The following is an 18,237-nucleotide window of genomic DNA, read 5'->3' as shown; positions in this document are numbered from 1 at the left end:
CCCTCTCCTAAGATGCCCCGCTTATCTCCTACTAGAATCCAACCCACACACTCTGCTCCTCTAATTCCAACCTACTCTAAGTACCTCCACCTCATATACCCCACCACCGACCCCTTGCCCACGCTCTGCTTTGGGCCTCGAACTCCTTCCCTGTGCATATCAATCAGTCCACCAATCTCCTCACTTCAAATCCCTCCTAGGATTACATTTCCTCCAAGAGGCCTTTCCTAACTAAGCCCTCATTTCCCCTATCATCCCTCCCCTCTTTGTTAACTATGAACTTGACTCAGTATCCCTAGAGCACTTTGATGGCCCAGCCCCACAATACTCATGTAAATATTCTTACACTTCGCTTTTTCCTCTATCCCTAATCTATTTTAATGTCTGTTTCCCTATGAAGACTGTAAGTTCCTTGTGAGCAGGGATCACGTCTACCAACTCTGTTACACTATACTTTCTCAAACACTTAGTATAGTGGTCTGCACACAGTAAGTGCTCTGTAAATACCACTGATGGATTGATTTTGCAGCAGTGGTGAGAATGTATACCCATTCTCCCTCCATGCCCAGAGGTATAAATTGTGCAGTCTGTGATCACAAAACAGAATCTCTCAGAGACTTCAACAGCAGCAAACACCAGACACTCATTCATACATACACACAATTTAATCCCCATGCATATACAAACATTGAAATATACTACTAGAATGTTCTTTCACCTTTCAGCCTGGGTGGTCTAAAAGTATCAGTTTGTGGTCATGCAGACAGAATTTTTTTCACGAAAGATTGCATCTTCATGTATTCCTCCTACTTGGCCCATGTATCTGCGTAATTGATAACCCTTATCCGAGAGTACCAGTCTGGGTAAAGCCAAGTTGTAAATATAGTATATATTTATAATTATAATATGTACTATAAGCTTCTCTGTCATCACTTCTTAAAAAAGCTTGGAACCACTATATAATAGGTATTAACTTCTTAGGTTCTAACACAAAAATAAATTAATAGATTTAAATGAGCTAAAATAGTCAGAATATCTATAGATGGTTATGGTTATAAAAGGGGTAAGTGAACAACTGAACTGCATCTATTTTAAATAATCTGAAAACTTTCAAAACAGTTACTATGTAAAAATATTAATTGATAAAATGAAAAATAAAATGTGTCTGTTACCTGCATCTTATCCATCTTTCCCAGAGAAAACTCAAGGAGAAACTGACAACCCAAGGTTTCCAACATGACATCAGGAGGCTGTACAAGACTTTAAAATAAGGAGCTGTTTATTCTGCACACAGAAAGTACTCAAATATGACTGATTGTTAACTAAACAGTCACTTAAATAAAGGTTTTTCCAACTCAAAAAGCTGAGAATTCTATTTTAAATGAAAAATCCTGTGCATTACCATCTTCCACCCCAAAAAAGAATACACACAGTGGCAGCAGAAAGACATCAACTCATTAGTGTACTATGGTTTGTGGACAGCACAGCCAAGGGGAATTTACAATTTCCAGGCACCACAATGCTAAAACTACCTCCTCAGGGGCTAAACTCTAGCTAGATGCAATATTCCCAGGGGAGGAGGAGAAAATCACCACATACTGCTTCTAGACATGAAGAAAACTAGCTAAGAATGATCAGCACAGTTTAGCATCACATAATATATTTGACAAGCATAACCTCAAAGGAATTTCCAAACCATCAATTACTGGCAAAATATTAACCCAAGCCTCATGAAACTTACACTACTATGTAATCATTTATTAAATATTTTCTGACCATTAACATGAGATCTAAGGACACCTTTGGTTTAGTTTCTACTTCATCATAAGTACCGGAGATAAAAACAATTCCATGGCCACCACCCGTATTCCACCCACAGATATTCTGGTATTCTATTGCCAGTTAGTTTAATGTATTTTCAGGAAAAGATAAATGCAAAAAATAAATAAATAATAAGGGTCCGAAACACTCTGAGCATCTTTGTCCCATTAAGGGGCATATCCTCCCTTCATGCAAAACAGCCTCTGCATTATAAGGTTTTTTTATATTGTAAACCAGGTGATATGAATAGCTGAAATGAACCCTGTATGCCCAGCCATTTTTATGTGAGAATTGTTCCTTAAGTGACTTGGAACCGAACAGGGATGAATGAACACCACCAAGAATAGGCTCTGCTCAGGGCAGCTTGCAGAAATGACCAGATCAGAGTGGAATCATTGTTCCTGCTGCATGCGATGTCTGTTGTAATATCAAAAATCTCCCATCAGGAAGATCTTGACCTTGTGAGTTCTGAACTCATTGATTTGGGGAAGGAAATAACTGCCTTTTCTCCCAGACCTCTCTGCATCCTGAACAGGGACTCCATAGATTTACTTGGCCTTACTCGGGACTCCCATTCATTCATTCAATCATATTTATTGAACACTTACTATGTGCAGAGCACTGTAGTAAGTGCTTGGGCGAGTACAGTATAACAATAAACAGGCACATTCCCTGCTCATACTCCCCCAATTCTTATAGAGGAGCCAGGGAGGAGTGGAGTCAGATACCCCTGATTTTCAGAAGTCAGAATTCAGATCCCAGATGTTTGGCAACCTGCCACACAGCTGGTAAGCCCAGTTGGAAACACACTATATTGACAAAAGAGCTCAAATCACCAAGGCACATAATCCTTCCTGCACCTTAGAGCTCTGGTAAATTACACTTTGCCTCTGGTACAAAGGGGCAAAAAAAAGGTTAAGAACAACTAGTGTAATTTACAGATCCACCTGAATTCTGCTCTATGAATAGAAATACTAATAAGACCCGCATTATTAATGAACTGCCCTTTTCTGAATGTGATGACCCTTGCTCTGGGTTAAACTAAGCAGTGATCAAACATTTCTAAGGCACCACAGAAAAATTTGTAAGCAAAGATGAAAATCAGAGTAATTGAAATTCTTTCTCACATTACCCAGCCTGGGGATACCTAGGTGATCATCTAATTTGGTTTGCAGGGCAATCAGACAACTCTACATTACCTCCCATCCATAATTGTCTCTTTTAATAGTTTTACACCTACTAGAGGGGAGAATGACACAGGCGACTGGCAGCCAGTTCCTTACTGCACAGCTACCAGGAAAGGAAAAATTGATGCACTCTTCTCTACTACAGCATTTCACTTCCCCTTTCCAAGGACATCTCTGTTGGACATGAGAATCACTCTGCTCTTAGAGGCCACACTCAGCCAACCTTCTCTGCCAAATCCTTCTCCTACTACCTGAGAGGGGTACTACCCAGAGAGCTGCCCTGTATCCTGGGGATACAGTGGAGGAATGGCTCACACAAGAAAACCCATGGACCACGGAAGACAGCTGTATGCCTACCCAGGAAGGTAAAGATCAAACTCCTCTTGTCCTCGATAATGATGGATTTTTACATGAATACATTTCCTTGAAAAAAGTTGCATCTTCTTCTGCCTTTACTTTATACCGAATTGCTCAAATTTAGAAATTAGGTGAAGCAAAAACCAACTTGGAGCCTTTATGGGACCTAGTCACAGGTCTAGGCTGAAAAGGTACACATAGAGAGCACATTCTTTGTTCTCGGGCTCAGAAGTAATCTCAGAAATAAGTTAGGACAACTCCGAGACATCTCCTCATCCAAGTCTGTCTATACTCTTAGCCAATTCCAAAAGGGGAAATGAAGCCATCTTTCATAATGATTTCCATATGACAAAGTAAAATACCAGAGACTGTGCCCAACATGATTAGCTTGTATCTATCCCAACACTTAGTACAGTGCCTGGCACATAGATTAAATACAATTAAAAATTAGTTTTCCATTTGTCTAAGTATTTATTCATTAATTTTTTCTATTCTCTTGCATCAATATTTATCCTCCAGTCCCCCCATTAAATTGTAAGCTCTTCAAGGCCAAGGGCCACATCTTTTACTTTTACTCTTCACTTCCAAGTGTTTATCACAATGCTTTGCCCAAAGCAGGCCTCAATGCATACTAATGAAAAAATGAATATACAAAGTCTGCCAGATTGTAAACTATATTATCTAAGGGCCTAATTGCACACGACAGACCTCACTGCATGCTGTGTGCCCTCCCGAATCCACTTCATCTTCTTCAAGCTGTGTTTCATTCACCTGCATGCTGTAAGAAGAGTTGGCAAGGACCTAGTAGTAACAGTATTGACGACTAAGTGCTTATTGTGCACAGAGCCCCATACTAAGTGCTGGGAAATAATCATTATAATAATATTTGTGTTATTTCTTAAGCACTATGAGCCAGGAATTTTACAAGTGAGGTGACTGAGCCACAGAGAAGTCAAGTGACTTACCCAAGGTCACATAGCAGACAAGTGGTAGAGCCAGAATTAGAACCCACGTCCTTCTGACTTCCAGGCCCATGCCCTATCCACTACATAAATGGGAATTAGATAGGGCCCCTGGCCTTCATGGGGCTCAGAATCTAAGAATAAGAAGGGAAAGGAGACTGGCTACATACACATAAGGAGCCATGAACAATAAAGTAATAAAACCTAAAAGTCAAGGATAAATAACATAAAAACAAAAATCAAGAAGGGAGCCCTGTCCCATCCTGACCCTTTCACAGACAAAGTGAGTTAGATCTAAATCCAAGGTATTAATAATATTAGTAGCCTGCACAAGGAGTCTGTTAAAACTGATTTATAAATCACTTCAGTCTGGCCAGAAACTGATAAGGGTTTAATCTTGAAAACCATAAGGGAGCAGCATGAAGATATCAATCTTTTTTTTTTTAAATGGTATTTGTTAAGTGCTTATTTTATGTCAGGCATTATACACTAAGCAATGGGATAGATACAAGATAATCAGGTCGGGCACAGCCCATGTCCCTAGATGAGGATCTAGGTCTTAATCCCCATTTTACAGATGAGGTAACTGGCACAGAGAAGTTAAGTAACTTGCCCAAGTTCACACAGCAGGCAAGTGGCAGAGCCAGAATTAGATCACAGGTCCTCCGACTCCCAGTCCTCTGCATTTTCCACAAGGCCATGCTGCTTCTCTAATAAATAAGATGGCTGGTAACTGGGGGGCAGGGAAAGAGGTTGTGATATATATATATATTTCAGCTACATTTCAAATGGCTTCCCAGGGTGCATAAACCAGTTATTGGGCAGGGATTGTCTCTATCTGTTGCTGAACTGTACATTCCAAGCACTTAGTACAGTCCTCTGCACCCAGTAAGCACTCAATACTACTGAGTGAATAAACAACTGAATGAAAACAAGTGCTCTGGACAAAAACCTAAGAAATGTTAAATGTTGACATTGTGTTCTCCCAAAGACTTGGTACATTGATCTGCACACAGTAGATGTTCAGTAAACACTTTTCTTAATGGTACTTGCTATACTTACAATTAAGAGCTTACTATGTGCCTGCACTGTAGTAAGTGTAGGAATAAGTACAAAATAATCAGATTGGACACAGTCCCTGTCCTACAGGGAGCTCACAGTCTAAATCTGAAGAAGGAGAATTTAATCCCCATTTTACAGATGAGGCAATTGAGGCACAAAGAAGTTAAGTGATTTACCCACTGTCACACAGCAGACAAGGGTGAAGCCGGGATTAGAACGAGGTCCTCTGATTTACAAGGCCGTGCTCTGTCCATTAGGCCACACTGCTTCCCTGCTGATTGATAAGTGATAGAAAAATAATTTCCCTAATAGTAAAATGGAAAGAATTCACTGGGATTTTTTTTAGAGGCATTGAGTTTTATGCTGAATTCAATTTAGGTCTTGTGTGGCCTTTCAAAAGCTCAGAGTGTAATCTCCATCTGCTTTATTTAGAGGCTCTTAGCAGTTCATAGAACATCTGCCTTATCTTCCTGCCTAAGTACCCATCCATTTACTACAGACTGTTTTCCTCTCTGAAAGGACCAGTATAGCCTCATATACTTTGGCAAATTTCAGCAGCCTCATCCACGTCTGCTTCAAGGAATCTTAATACTTCTGACCCTGAGCTTTGTGTAAGAACCCATAGGTACAGCCACAAATTTCCACTTGCATCAGTGTGAGATACCTCTCTCTCTCTTGGACTGCTAGCCTCAAGGGGCGGGGCCTGATCTGATTGAATCATGTCTACCCCAGCTCTCAGGAGCGTGGTTGGCACATAAGTAACCACTTCACAAATACCACAATTATTAAACTACTGTTCATTTGTGATTTTCATAGGGAAGAAATACTTTTTTTTCCATTTTTATCCCATCCATTGATTATTTACATGAATTATGACATATTTCCTTTTTCCTGATTTTCTTAATGGGTCATTTGAAGTTTTAAAGCTGCTTTAAGCCTAATGATGCTCAAAAAGAAAAGTAAAGACTAACCAAATAAACGCACAAAGAGCTAGTATGAATTCATCCTTCAAACTCATTCTCAACTACAAATTTTAAAGGCAAACAAAATAGTTGCTTCTTTTGTAAATCACTGCAATTACTTTTTCTAATTAGGAACTAATTTACTTAAGCATGACTAAGTTAAGTTTGATAAGGAGCAATTTAGTCAAACAAAAAGTATTGGCATACCCACAGGGTGCATAGAAATTTTAAGCATGAGCCCCTACCTTCAGGAAGAAAGGAAGTAACAAAACACAACCAACAAAAATATGAACAGAGATATACAAGTTACCATTTTGTGTTAAAGGGAGTCAGGATGAGAAGGTCGGTCGATTCTATTTATTGAGTGCTTACTGCGTGCACAGCATTGTACTAAGTGCTTAGGAAAGTACAACAATAAACAGATACTCTCTGCTCACAATGAGGAGGTAAATTGGATGGAAATTCTGATCATATAATTAAGACCAGTGGAAAGAAACAGGATAACTGTGTTCCATAGGAAGGAGGTACCTATTCAAATCCCAGTGACAAAGTCATGTTCTCATAAGCCTTTTTTTAATGGTATTTGTTAAGTGCTTACTATGTGCCAGGCACTTTTCTATGCTCTGAGGTAGATATAACGTAATCAGGATTGACATAGTTCAAGTCCCACATGGGGTTCACAACCTTAATCCCCATTCTACAGATGAGGGAACTGAGGTAGAGAGAAGTTAAGGGACTTGTCCAAAGTCACGGAGCAGACAAGTGGTGGAGTGGGATTGGAACCCAGGTCCTTCTGACTCCCAGGTCCACGCTCTATCCACTAGGTGACACTGCTTCTCAAGCCTGTTAGTTCTGACTGAACCTAGTCTACTATTTTCACTAAAGATGAATTGCTTGACTGGAATTCCCAGCAATGTACATGATGACTTTTGAAGATAACTAGAGAATTAAATCCATTAATAACCTGAACAAACCACAAGTCAGGTTAATGGGGTATACACTTAGAAGAAGTTGTTTAAAAAGTACACATCAAGGAAGTAGAAAACCATTGAAGCAGCCCACGAAGACATACTAATGAAATTCAGGAAGGGGAAAAAGTCCCAACCTATTCTACTAAGCCTTTGGTACTGTATATTCTGTATATGGCGGAGTACCCTTGTTTGAATAGTTTCAATTTGAAATGGCGATTCCCAGAGAACAGATGGTAGAAACAATCCTACATGGAAAATAAATGGACAAGATGACCTTAAAGGTTTCTTTTCTATTTCATCTGGCATGCAATCAAGTTGTTCTTGATCTCTGAATACTGAGCAAAATGTAGGCTACTGTGGAACACAGATGAATAGCCAGACTCTTAAGAATGGAGATAAAGACAATAGGGTTTATTCTGCATTGTGCCTTGGGAACTGTAAATGTATAATCCTCCATGTCCCATTTCTAATAGTTTTCAAGAGTTCTATTCAGAGCTTCCCTTGGCCTCAATAATCTACTGAAAAATTACTATTTAACCACAGAATGTTTTCCCATCTATGTTTCCAATACATCCAGTTTCAGTGAAACATTCCTCTTCGCTATTGAGGAAAAAAATGTAGTCCTAGACCTATATTGTTGCCATAGCCAATAGTGACATAATACTTGAGTGCCTTTGAAAATTTCAGCAATTAATCCCAGGGGGAGCAGAATAGAGTTCACACATGAAAATTTCCCCCAAGTCTGCATACAAGATCAAATCTAAAAACTACAGAACATTAACTTCAACAGTTGACTTGGTGGATTAACCAGTTAGGTAACTTAAAAAATATTTTGAATGAGCCCATAACTACACAGTAGAAAAAGGGCATGATAAAGGCCTTGTGTACATTTAATAGTAGCATTTCATTGCATTCTATGGCATTTCATCTGATCACTTGAAATTGCAGGGACATTCCAAGCAACATACAGACCTGCAAAGGGTATGATTGTTTTTCAACAGGTTTAGCTTAATGTACATTCTGTTGCAATCAATAATACTCATTTGAGTACCTACTGTGAACCTGGGACTATATTGAGTGCTTGAAAGAGTACATGGAATTAGTATACATGAAGCTTGCCCTCAGGGGGCAAGGATCTGTTATGGAAAAGAATATTTACATACTCCATCAAATCTAACTCCCGGGAGGTCATTACAATGCTGGTTCAACATCAATCTATCAATCAGTGGTATTCATGGAGCACTTGCTGTGTACAGAGCACACAGTAAGCACTTGGGAGAGTACAATACAATAGAGTTATAGGCACAATCTCCACCCATGAGAAGCTTACAGTCGAGAGGGGGCTCAAGACACTAAGTTACAAACAGGGGAACTGACAGATTGTAAGGATGAGTACACAAGCACTGTGGGCTGGGGATGAGTATCAAAGTACTTCAGGGGTGTACAGTCCAGCGCATGGGTGACGTGGAGAGGTGGGTGAATAGGATGGGAAAATGACGGGTCAATTAGAGAAAGTCTCGCGGAGGAGATGTGATTTAAAATAATAATAATAATAGTGGTATTACACAATTATTATGTGCCAAGCACCGTACTCGTAATCAGATAATCAGGTTGGACACAGCCCTAGTCCTAAATGGGGTTCACAGTCTAAGTAGGAGAGAGAACAGGTATTTAAGCAGCGCGGCACAGTGGATAGAGCACGGGTCTGGGAGTTGGACAGTCAGGGCTTCTAATCCCGGCTCTGCCACTTGTCTTCTGTGTGACCTTGAGCAAGTCACTTCACTTCTCTGGGCCCCAGTTACCTCATCTGTAAAATGGGGATTGAGACTGTGAACCACACATGGGACTGGGACTGTGTCCAACCCAATCCGCTTGTAATAATAAAAATGGCATTTGTTAGTGCTTACTATGTGCCAGGTATTGTACTAAGCACTTAATTCAGTGCCTGGTATATAGTAAGTGCTTAACAAATACCACAATTATTATTCCCCATTTCGTAGATGAGGAAACTGAGGCAGAGAGAAGTGAAGTGACTCACCCAAAGTCACAAAGTGACAAAGGCAGGATTAGAACCAGGTCCTCTTGATATCCAGGCCAGTGATCTTTCCACTAGGCCATGCTGTTGAAGGGATATGGAGAGAGGATGTGGGCAAGGGGTCAGCAGCAAGACACATAAAATCAGGCTATAGTGAGTAGCTTAGCATTAGAGGAAGTGAAGAGTGCAGGCTGGGCTGTAGTAGAAGATTAGTAAAGTAAGAGAATGAGAGCTGATTTTGTGCTTGAAAGCCACTGGTAAGGTGAATTTATTTGATTTGGAGATGGGGGGGCAGGGTTGAGGAGTGGAAAGATGTGGGCTGAAAGTTTTTTTTTAGAATAATGATCCAAGCAGCTGAATGAAGTATGGATTGGGGAAGGAAGAGAGAATGAGGAGCTGATGCAGTAGTCAAGGCAGGATATAAGCGCTTAGTTCTTCATGGTAGCAGTTTGGATGGTGAGAAGGGAATGGATTTTAGAGATGTTGCGAAGGTAAAACCAACAGAATTTGGTGACTGACTCAATATGTGGGCTGAATGACAGAGGAGTTGAGGATAATGACTTATGGGCAATGTGAGACAAGGAGGTTGGTCGCACTGTCTACAGTGATGGAAAAGTCTGGGAGAGGACAGGATTTGTGGGAAGAAGAGGAATTCTGTTTAGGATATGTTAAGCTCAAAGTTTCAGTAGGACATCCAAATCGAGATGTCCTGAAGGCAGGAGGAAAAGCAAGGTTGCAGAAAGGCAAATTTGGGAATCATCTGTGTAAAGATGGTAGTCTAGGCCATGGGAGCAAATGACTTCTCCAAGGGAGTGTATCTACATGGAGAGGAGAAAGGGACCCAGAAGTGAGCCTTGAGAAAACTCCAACAGTTAGGGATTAGAAGGCAGAGCAGGAGCCTACAAAATACATTGAGAAGCAGCTAGACTGGAGAAGACCACCAGAGGAAAGTGTCAGTGAAGCTAAGATTAGACAGAATTTCCAGAAGGGGTTGGTATACAGTGTCAAAAGCAGATGAGAGGTTGGGAAGATAAGGATGGAATAGAAGCCATTGGATTTGGTATCCACATATCAAAAATTCCCACCCCTTACATCTCTCTCCAGAATGGATATTCAAAGTATTGTTATTAAAATGTCCCTTCTAATCTTTTTATGGCATTTAAGTGTCTTATGTGCATACTGGGGTAGACTCAGGATAATCAGATTGAACACAGCCCCTTACCCACACGAGACTCACAGTCTTGGAGACAGTAATAATAATAATATTATAGTAATATTTTAAGCTCTGACTATATGCCAGGAACTGTACTAAGTACTGGGGTAGATACAAGATAATCAGGTTGGACACAGTGCACGTTCCATATGGGGTCTTAATTGCCATTTTACAGATGAGGCAACTAAGGCCCAAAGAAGCAAAGTGATTGCCCATGGTTACACAACACACAAGTGGAGAAGCCAGGATTAGAACCCACATTCTCTGACTCCCAAGCTCATGCTCCTTCCACTAGGCTATGCTGCTTCCCTATTCAGGCAACTTCATTTTTCTTTACAGATCATTCATTCATTCAATCGTATTTATTGAGCGCTTACTGTGTGCAGAGCACTGTACTAAGCACTTGGAAAGTACACTTTGGAAACAGATAGTGACAATCCCTACCCAACAATGGGCTCACAGTCTAGAAGGGGGAGTTAGGGAGGAGTTGGGGAGGAGGCGACAGAGGAGGGGCCCAGGAAAGAGACTGAAAACGAGCCTTTGATGAGTTCTCTAGCATTTATTTTTAAAGAATCTTACCCAAAGTTATGAGCCAAAACCTTTTTGAAAACCCACAACTCTTAGCCCAAGGTTTTCCTTGTGCAGACCAAAAAAAGACTCCTATACAAAGGAATACATGAGTTGTATTTGCTGAGACCTTTCTATGTGCAGCACTGTATTAAGTGCTTGGGAGAGTAAAGCAGCGGTGGCCTAGTGGGTACAGCACGGGTATGGGAGTCGGAGGACTTGGGTTCTAAATCCAGCTCCGCCATTTGTCTATGTGACCTTGGTCAAGGATGACTTTGCTCATTCCTATATTCCTGAACGAATTGCCTTCCCTGTCTTTGCTCAAAACAGTCTTTCAGCCCTACTTACAATGGGTAGAAGAATACACTCAGTTCTGCCCATAATGCATGTTTTCAGTAACCATGAGTGAGGGAATTTGGGAAAATTTTTCCAACAGCACGAGCCTGCTTGAGCTCAGGTACAATACATTATAAGAAACAGCACATGTTGTGCATGTGCACAGCACCAGATCAGGTATTACAATGAAGTAGGTCTTTAATGTGAGGTATTACAAGGACAACCCTCACTTAAGAAGAGAAATGGGTGAATGAATACCAAGGTAGACCACAAAGCCATTGTTCCTGCCCACCCCAATATCCTGTAATTGTGGCATTTAAGTGCTTACTATGTGTCAGGCACTGTACTAAGCACTGGGGTAGATAAGATAAGCAAGTTGGACACAGTCCGAGTCCCATGTGGGGCTCACCATCTTAATCCTCATTTTCCAGATGAGGTAAATGATGCACAGGGAATTTAAGTGACTTGCCCAAGATCACTCAGCAGATGAGTGGCGGAGGCTGAATTAGAACCCAGGTCCTTCTGACTCCCAGGCCTGTGTTCATCCAGCAAAGTCCTCAATAAGGAATTAATTGTACTCCCTCTGAGTTTTCCCCAAAGTTTTAATACAGTACTCTAGACATAAAAAGCAATCCATAAATACTACTGATACTTTGGGGTAGCCTATTTTTTTTACAATGACTAGTAAAGACTATGGGGAAAACAGGCTCGAAAGGTGAAAACCAAGTAATCTCTACGCTGCATGTTTGAGGGAATTCTTTTTTTTCTACCTCAGTCTCTGAGGTCCAGCGCCATTTCTGAGCATTCCCATCATGTTCCTATTCCCTGGATTAGGACTCCAACTTCAGCTCTAGGCCATGTTTATTTAAATACATGGAATGGCTTTCTCTTCACAACCCTAGGAATGTTAGTGGTGCTGGAGTTCCACTGTAAGACATTTCAAATGATCAGATGTATTTATTGAAAACAGTACTCAGTGTCCAGCCCAGAACTAAGGGCTTAGGAAAGTACAACACAAGTTGCCTTGGTTCCACTCCCCCAACCCTCTCCTGGAACTTTACCCAACCAGAGTGGGTTTGGCTGGGTGGTGGGAGCGGGGGGCAAGCATTATCATTTCGGGAGATATCACTGATGCATGAGCCCCTTTCAGGTTACATCCTCATTGCCACTTTTTAATAGCCTCCCCAATGCTGGTGCCATCTAACATGGCAGGAGAGACTCTGTGTTTGCACCTGCATGCATAGCCCCCTAAATGGGCCCCTCAGGGGCCAGAAACACCTCAGTGTGGCTAAATTGGCTGCCCCTTGGACAACCCAGGCCCTGTTGCACAAACCTTAACAAGTACCATACTTATTTTTGTTAATTGCTTACTACGTGCCAGGCACTGTGCTAAACGCTGCAGTAGATACAAGTTAATCCGGTTGGAAACAGTCCCTGTCCCACTTGGGGCTCACACTCTTAATCCCCATTTTGCAGATGAGGTAACAGGCCCAGAGAAGTTAAATGACTTGCTCAAGGTCACATGGCAGATATGTGGCAGAGCCAGGATTAGAATCTAGGTCCTGACTCCCAGGCCTATGCTCTATCCATTGAGCCATGCTTAATTATGAATATTAATTCATTAATAATCAGTTGAGCACTTACTGTGTGCTCAGCAATGAGGTAAGCACCTGGGAGAATTCAATGCAACGGAGTTGGGTGACATGTTCTCTGTCCTCAAGGAGCTTACGGTACAATCTTCCAGATAAGCCCCCAGAACAGGTGCCTTCTTCCATCTAAAAGGCAAGGAACCTCAAATTCAATCATCTTCATCTGTAAGCTTCAGTAAACAACGCTTAGCACTCTGACATAGCAAGCCTGCAGCATAAAAACTGATACTCCCAACATCTTGCAGAGCTCCGAGCCTCAGCAAATAAACAATGGATTACATGCAGAATATTTCTGCACCTAGTATCAAAGGCAAAGTGTTTGTCAATACATTTACCCAATTTTACAGCTTCCACCAAATGATGTGTTTAAGACAACTGGCAGATAATCAACACTGTATCCACAGTGGACACCCCCATTCATTTATTGAATAGTGTTTGAGCGCTGACCATTTGTAAAGCATTGTATTTAATGCTGGAAAAAATAGATTGTTAATATTGAAATCAGAAACTCTGGCTTACCAGAGGCATATAAAATTGTAAACTGGATTTTAATCTAGGTGGTAGCATCATAAAATAAATTGTAAGCTCCTTGAGGACAGGGATTACATTTACCAATAATACGGTATGCTCCCAAGTGCTTTGTACAGTTTTCTGCACAAACGGCTCAATAAATACCCAATTGATAAGGTTTTATGGTTACTTTATTATACTAACCATCGTCATCTACAGAATTTACCAGACCCGCAGCGTAGAATCTTGTACAGGACTATAATACAGTGAGGAATTACAATATTCTAGTCCTGGCTCCTGCTCTCTGAGCACCTATGGGGAGATAGAATCAACATAAAAACATGAGCACACAATCTGCATTTTTAAGCAGTCCATACTTCCCTGGGACACACACAGCAGGAGCTGACACATAAACAGCCTGCCCCCTTCTCTACTGACTAGATTTTGGAAAAGCTTTGAAGAAGAAGAATGACACTTTAGAATATGATTTAGCCCGTCAAATGGCAGGGACTGTCTCTATCTATTGCCGACTTGTTCATTCCAAGCGCTTAGTACAGTGCTCTGCACATAGTAAGCGCTCAATAAATACTATTGAATGAAAGTGATTGCACTGGCTATTCACTCCCTATTTTGAATGGAGAAACTGGGGCACAGGGAACTTGAGTGATTTGCTTATAATCACATCAAGTAGTGGAGATGGACCTAAAATTTGAATCCAAGATCTCCTAGTTTGATACTCATTCCCCAAGGCTATGCCACTTCCCCAGCAGGGGGTCAAATTCTCATGCCACTCACATTCCCAAGAAGATTCTGTCCACTATAATGTGAAACCACTGAAGGTAGTTCAACAAGAGAGACAACTCTGGCAGAACAAGTGTAAAAATCAAATCGGAAAGTTTCAGTCCATTCTGAGCCTTTAAGTCTCTCCAATCTTTAAGCAATGGAAAAGGAGTGCAGTAAATAAAATGAGATACTTGTAGTCCAAAAGGCCAGCTTTACACCAAGGTAAATACTACGACCCTCCCACACCATTAATGATACACTGCTTAGGAAGATGGAGCCTCCTGAAGAGAATGACAGGTTTCAGTCCTGAGACTTTGGTAACTAGAATCTGGGCAGGGGAACTGATTATAATGCTAGTGGCTTTGTAGACTCATGCTCATCCTTTGCAGTTCTGTTCCTGCAAATATGTAGATATGATAATAAATAACAGCAGGAAGGGAAGCCATGAGTCCTTTAGGGAAGGACAGGCCTATTTGTTTAGAAGTAAATCTCTATTGCAAACAGAAGATTGAGACAGCTTTATTGTTCCCTTAAATTGCCTTTTTTTCTTCACATAATGCATCAGTCAGTCGTACTTATTAAGGGCTTACTGTGAGCAGAGCACTGTACTAAGCGCTTGGGAGACTGCAATATAACAGACACATCCCCTTCCTACAATCAATGAGCTTACAGTTCAGAGAGGATACAGACATTAATATAAATTGCAGATATGTAAATAAGTGCTTGGGGGATAGGGGGGAATGAATAAAAGAGAGCACTTCAGGGCAATGCAGAAGGGAGCTGAAGAAAAGGAAAAGAGGGCTTAGTCAGGGAAGATCTTTTGGGGAAAGATGTGCCTTCAATAACACTTTGAAGGGGGGAAGAAAGTTTTAAAATACCTAGCTGAAGAAAAAAGAACATTTATTTAAAATTACTTTAGAAACTTGGGTTAATTTTTTTTAAGGCTTCCTTCTAAATAAAATTTCACAAACCATAGTTCATGCTTCTCTGTGCAAATATCTCATCACATGGTAAAAAGTGATTATTACTGTGATAAAATTTGCTATAATTTTCATGATTATCAGATGATTGCCTACATCTTTCTCACTGTCCCAATTGTAAGAGCTTCTTAGTATAAACTTAGCTCATGTTAAGTTACTCAGAATTACTGTCATTTCAATGGCTAAAATTCCATGGCTACCACCTATTGATGAAATTTTGAAGTCACCATCATAATGACTCTCCCCTTAATTACCATTAACACACGGTCGAACACAAAAACCCTGCAGCCTAATGGCATTATGAGACTGGAAAACGGGAAATTCGGAGTCACGACAGAATCTCTATCCTCAGCTCACCCTGTTGAACTAGAGTTCACAATTCCTTTAACGCCATAGAGACCATATACCAACATCGTATGTGCCACCCAGAAGGTTAAGTTAAAAGTTTCAGCCTTATAGTCGCTGAAACTATTAAATTCCCTAATCGTAAGAGGCAGAACACTTCGGAAATGATTTCAGTGTCCTTTTTTAAAGTTTAGTTTAATTAGCTGATTAACCTCATTAAAGAGTATTACCCATAAACGTATGCTTCACCAAAAGGAGGCCAAGAGAATATTTAATCTACTACCTCAAATTTCTCTCTGAAAAGGAATATATTTTTGGATCGCCTCTAAGGGACAAACGATCCATCATTACCAGAATAGTTCTCCAGAGCCAGCCGGGTCTAACGTCCCCTGTCCTCAAACACCTCGTGGAGATGTTTCGCGTTTCTCTTTCACCCTGCTCTTGTCTGCTCTGAAAAGCAAGGGTCCCCCACACACATTAGGAAAGACTTAAAAAAAATTCACCTTAAAGCTGTGTTGAATCCAAGGGCCAACTGAAAATGAGTACATTTAATCAGGATAAGATATCGATCAGCTGGAAAGCACCAAGGTCTCCCACTGGATTTTAGTTACAAGTGCTTCGTGCCTAGGCAGCGCCTGATCCATGGGGGCCCCTAAAGCACGTGGGAAATTCATTCATTCAATAGTATTTATTGAGCGCTTACTATGTACAGAGCACTGTACTAAGCGCTTGGAATGTACAATTCGGCAACAGAAAGAGACAATCCCTGCCCAATAACGGGCTCACAAGAGACAGAAACGGCGGGGCTCGGCGTGAAATGATAATGGTGGTATTTGTTAAGCGCTTACTATGTGCAAAGCACTGTTCTAAGCGCTGGGGGAGGAGGGGAGTACAAGGTGAATATTAAAAGGTCGGGTGTATAATCGCCCACTCACCGGTCCCGTTCTTATCAAACACTGAGCACCAGTCGGGCTGCTGATAGAATTTGATCTGGTAAACGATGACTGCCGCCGCCCAGATCCCTCCCAAGTTGGGAAGACACCGAGTCGGGAAACTAGTTCCACGGCTGCTAGAAAAACCGATGGGACTCGTTAACGATAAAAAAAAAAAGTTAAAAATAAAGATGGATCCCCAGGAGAAAGTTGCCAGGGAAACTTAAGCCATCCGGCTTCTGCATAATTCACCTGGCCGCTTCTCTCGGCTCACTTGGGGCCGGCGGGGCGGACTCACTGAGCCTCGGGCAGTGCCCAGCGGCCCCTTCTGGGGACGCCAACTTTGTACAGAGCGCTCTGCTCCTGTCCCTCCGGGGCTCGGCAGCGAAGAGAGAAAATCGCACAGCCATCGTTAGTCGCCGGCCCTCCAGCGGACGCCCCCTCCGCCCCTTTTCCCCCACGCCGCTCAACCCGCGGCTCCCTGGGCCCCGCACCTGGCGCCCCCTCCGCCCCTTTCTCAATCAATCAGTGGTATTTCTCGAGCCCTTACCTCTCCACACGCGGGGCACCCTCAGCCCCTGTCTCCATCGACGTTATTTATTGAGCATTAATTTCTCCCCACCTGAGGCACCGTCAGCCCCTTACCCCGCCCCTGGAGTACCCTCAGCTCCCTGTACCCCGCCCCTGGGGTACCCTCAGCTCCCTGCGTCCCGCCCCTGGGGTACCCTCAGCTCCCTGCGTCCCGCCCCTGGGGTACCCTCAGCTCCCTGTACCCCACACCTGGGGTACCCTCAGCTCCCTGCGTCCCGCCCCTGGGGTACCCTCAGCTCCCTGTACCCCGCACCTGGAGTACCCTCGATTCCCTGGACTCCGCACTTGATCCACCCTCAGCCCCTTTCCCGGCCCTTGGCATCCCCTTCCCCCTTTATGCCCGGTACCTGGCGTCCTGTCACCCCTTCATGCCCCGCACCTGGCTCCCTCTCACCTCCTTATTATGCTCTCACCTGGCCACCCCTCACCCTTTATGTCCCGCACCTGGAGATCCTTCAACCCAGCCCCCTCCCCCCCCCCCCAACCCCGGCCCATGCCCCGCACGTGCCTCCCCTTCCCCCCTTAGGGTCCGCACCTGTAGCGCTCAGCTGGTCGATCCGTAGCCCGCCCCTGCGTCGCCCTGGCTCCGGACCCCACTAACAGGGGGGCTGTGCGGTGGGGCGCGGCGCAGCGAGGCTGCTGTTGCCCCGAGGCTCCGGCCGCCTGATCTCCGGGCGGGGAGGAGCGGGAGCAGGCGGCCCGTGAGCCCCTCCCGTCCCGTCCGGGCCGGCGGCTGGCCAGCGCACCTTGCACAGGGGCCGGTCCTTCGGGGCGGCCAAGCGGGAGCAGCCGCCTCCTCCTCCTCCTCCTCCTTCTCCGCCGCCACCGCCCCCCGGCTCTCCCCGGCAGAGCGCCACCTGGCGGCCGCTCGCCCCGGGGCCGCCTCCGCCGTCACTGAGTTCCGACGGAAGGTTCATTCATTCATTCATTCATTCATTCATTCATTCATTCATTCATTCAATCGTATTTACTGC

General features: G+C 43.0%; 1 protein-coding gene across 3 annotated transcripts in view; it reads right to left on the bottom strand.

Moving 5' to 3' along the window:
- SHANK2 (SH3 and multiple ankyrin repeat domains 2) overlaps nt 1-18,019 on the bottom strand; it is a 717,042-nt gene extending 699,023 nt beyond the window's left edge. For all 3 annotated transcript variants that reach the window (XM_039911444.1, XM_039911445.1, XM_039911446.1), the window contains exon 1: nt 17,799-18,019. The gene's annotated coding sequence lies outside the window, so the exon portion shown is untranslated. The remainder of the gene's footprint in view (nt 1-17,798) is intronic.
- Between the last annotated feature and the right edge of the window lie 218 nt (nt 18,020-18,237).

This window comes from Ornithorhynchus anatinus, chromosome 3, assembly GCF_004115215.2.
Source record: "Ornithorhynchus anatinus isolate Pmale09 chromosome 3, mOrnAna1.pri.v4, whole genome shotgun sequence".
Classification (NCBI taxonomy): Eukaryota; Metazoa; Chordata; class Mammalia; order Monotremata; family Ornithorhynchidae; genus Ornithorhynchus; species Ornithorhynchus anatinus.
Note: the sequence above shows the minus strand (reverse complement) of the source record. Positions and strands in the feature narration are given on the sequence as shown.